This window comes from Haematobia irritans, chromosome 3 (genome assembly GCF_050003625.1).
Source record: "Haematobia irritans isolate KBUSLIRL chromosome 3, ASM5000362v1, whole genome shotgun sequence".
NCBI lineage: Eukaryota > Metazoa > Arthropoda > Insecta > Diptera > Muscidae > Haematobia > Haematobia irritans.
In genome coordinates this window covers 220,295,704-220,299,673 of record NC_134399.1, presented here as the reverse complement: position 1 = coordinate 220,299,673, position 3,970 = coordinate 220,295,704, and positions in this window count along the sequence as shown.

Genomic DNA, 3,970 nt, shown 5'->3' with positions numbered 1-3,970 from the left:
TAGGTGATTGTTTTTACTTGAAATTCCTCACAAATTGGGTATTCTTTACATATTTAAAAATATATAAAAAATGTTTCAAACATTTCTTTACCAATGCATCAATCACTCCAAAGAAGAAGTTAGTAACGACAGCAAACAGTTGTTTCAGCAGTTTTTGTTTGTCTCGATAATTTTATATCTATAGAAAATTTTGTCAAAATTTTATTTCTATAGGAAATTTTGTCAAAATTTTATTTCTATAGGAAATTTGGCAAAATTTTATTTCTATAGCAAATTTTGTCAAAATTTTATTTCTATATGAAATTTTGTCAAAATTTTATTTCTATAGAAAATGTTGTCAAATTTTATTTTATATCTATAGGAAATTTTGTCAAAATTTTATTTCTATGGTAAATTTTGTCAAAATTTTATTTCTATAGAAAATTTTGTCAAAATTTTATTTCAATAGAAAATTTTGTCAAAATTTTATTTCAATAGAAAATTTTGTCAAATTTTTATTTCTATAGAAAATTTTGTCAAAATTTTATTTCTATAGAAAATTTTTTCAAAATTTTATTTCTATAGAAAATTTTTTCAAAATTTTATTTCTATAGAAAATTTTTTCAAAATTTTACTTCTATAGGAAATTTTGTCAAAATTTTACTTCTATAGGAAATTTTGTCAAAATTTTATTTCTATAGAAAATTTTGTCAAAATTTTATTTCTATAGAAAATTTTGTCAAAATTTTATTTCTATAGAAAATTTTGTCAAAATTTTATTTCTTAAAAATATTTTTGAGTGTTGTTGACCTATTTTATGTTTATTCTGATTATTAGTTTTGTTCGGCTTGAGGTCATAGAAACAATCGATTATTGATTTGTTTTAATATTTATTTCCAATATTTCGGTTAGTGCCACTAACCATCTTCTGGGATTTTGTATCTACATAAAATACAAAAATTTAATTACTTTTAATGTTCACAAATCACAATATTATTTTAGATATAATATATTGAAAATAACTAACGTGAGTTCGTGTGATGCTTTTCGTTCTGCAAGTCACCGTACACTAAGCTTCGTGTGTGTCGATGCTTGTTTATGATGTGTCGATACATTCTCGCGCATTCTTCCGTGTCTTTTTTGAAATTCATTCTCTTGTCAGGAGAGAGATCTATTATATTAAGCATCTCAAGAGTGTATCTACGCCTATGATTATTCTCTTGAGCAAGTATCTCGACGTCTGTGAAGTTGGGCTTGTGTCCTGTTGTTGCACAGTGAGCTGCAAGTGCTGTTTTTTGCTCTACTGATTTGTCTACAGCTTTAAGGTCTGATTTATGCGACGAAAGTCTTGTCTTAAGTTTGGTCATTGTAGTGCAAACATATGCCATTGGGCATATGTTGGACTTGTCTCCATTACATTTCATTTTGTACACTATATTACTCCTGTCCTCATTCTTTATTTTTGACTTTGTGTTGCTGAATAATTCCTTTACTGTTCTCGATGTGCGTGCAGCAATTTGAATCCTGTCCTTTTTATATACGTCCGATTTGAAAAAACGCTCTGAGAATCCTTCAACGTAAGTCATGGGTTTGTATGACTTATCCTTTTTATGTTCCGGCTCTTCAATTGTCTTATTTTTTATGTTTTAGTCAAGTGTTTTATTTTTAACGCGATTTATTCGTCTGCTTATTATTCTATTTGGAAAATCGTTTGTGGTCAATATTTGTCTTATCTTTATTTCATTCTCCTTGTGGAATTCTGCATCACTTATCCTTAAGATTCCATCTATAAAATTGATTGCTGTCATATGTCATAATCGAAATATTGGAAATAAATATTAAAACAAATCAATAATCGATGTTTCTATGACCTCAAGCCGAACAAAATTAATAATCAAAATTTTATTTCTATTTTATATAGAAAATTTTGTCAAAATTTTATTTCTATAGAAAATTTTGTCAAAATTTTATTTCTATAGAAAATTTTGTTAACATTTTATTTCTGTAGAAAATTTTGTCAAAATTTTATTTCTATAGAAAATTTTGTCAAAATTTTTTTATAGAATATTTTATCGAAATTTAGTTTCTATAGGAAATTTTATTTCTATAGAAAATTTTGTAAAAATATTTCTATTGATAATTTTGTCAAAATTATATTTGTTTAGCAAATGTTGTCAAGATATTATTTCTATAGAAAATTTTGTCAAAATTTTATTTCTATAGAAAATTTTGTCAAAATTTTACTTCTATAGAAAATTTTGTAAAAATTTTATTTCTATAGAAAATTTTGTTAAAATTTTATTTCTACAGAAAATTTTGTCAAAATTTTATTTCTATAGAAAATTTTGTTAACATTTTATTTCTATAGAAAATTTTGTCAAAATTTTATTTCTATAGAAAATTTTGTCAAAATTTTATTTCTATTGAAAATTTTGTCAAAATTTTATTTCTATAGAAAATTTTGTCAAAATTTTATTTCTATTGAAAATTTTGTCAAAATTTTATTTCTTAAAAATATTTTTGAGTGTTGTTGACCTATTTTATGTTTATTGTGATTATTAATTTTGTTCGGCTTGAGGTCATAGAAACAATCGATTATTGATTTGTTTTAATATTTATTTCCAATATTTCGGTTAGTGCCACTAACCCTCTTCTGGGATTTTGTATCTACATAAAATACAAAAATTTAATTACTTTTAATGTTCACAAATCACAATATTATTTTAGATATAATATATTGAAAATAACTAAAGTGAGTTCGTGTGATGCTTTTCGTTCTGCAAGTCACCGTACACTAAGCTTCGTGTGTGTCGATGCTTGTTTATGATGTGTCGATACATTCTCGCGCATTCTTCCGTGTCTTTTGTGAAATTCATTCTCTTGTCAGGAGAGAGATCTATTATATTACGCATCTCAAGAGTGTATCTACGCCTATGATTATTCTCTTGAGCAAGTATCTCGACGTCTGTGAAGTTGGGCTTGTGTCCTGTTGTTGCACAGTGCTGTTTTTTGCTCTACTGATTTGTCTACAGTTTTAAGGTCTGATTTATGCGACGAAAGTCTTGTCTTAAGTTTTGTCATTGTAGTGCAAACATATGCCATTGGGCATATGTTGGACTTGTCTCCATTACATTTCATTTTGTACACTATATTACTCCTGTCCTCATTCTTTATTTTTGACTTTGTGTTGCTGAATAATTCCTTTACTGTTCTCGATGTGCGTGCAGCAATTTGAATCCTGTCCTTTTTATATACGTCCGATTTGAAAAAACGCTCTGAGAATCCTTCAACGTAAGTCATGGGTTTGTATGACTTATCCTTTTTATGTTCCGGCTCTTCAATTGTCTTATTTTTTATGTTTTAGTCAAGTGTTTTATTTTTAACGCGATTTATTCGTCTGCTTATTATTCTATTTGGAAAATCGTTTGTGGTCAATATTTGTCTTATCTTTATTTCATTCTCCTTGTGGAATTCTGCATCACTTATCCTTAAGATTCGATCTATAAAATTGATTGCTGTCATATGTCATAACCGAAATATTGGAAAAAAATATTAAAACAAATCAATAATCGATGTTTCTATGACCTCAAGCCGAACAAAATTAATAATCAAAATTTTATTTCTATTTTATATAGAAAATTTTGTCAAAATATTATTTCTATAGAAAATTTTACCAAAATTTTATTTCTGTAGAAAATTTTGTTAACATTTTATTTCTGTAGAAAATTTTGTCAAAATTTTATTTCTATAGAAAATTTTGGCAAAATTTTATTTCTATAGAAAATTTTGTCAAAAAATTTTTTTTATAGAATATTTTATCGAAATTTAGTTTCTATAGGAAATTTTATCGAAATTTTATTTCTATAGAAAATTTTGTAAAAATATTATTTCTATTGACAATTTTGTCAAAATTATATTTGTTTAGCAAATTTTGTCAAGATATTAATTCTATAGAAAATTTTGTAAAAATTTTATTTCTATAGAAAATTTT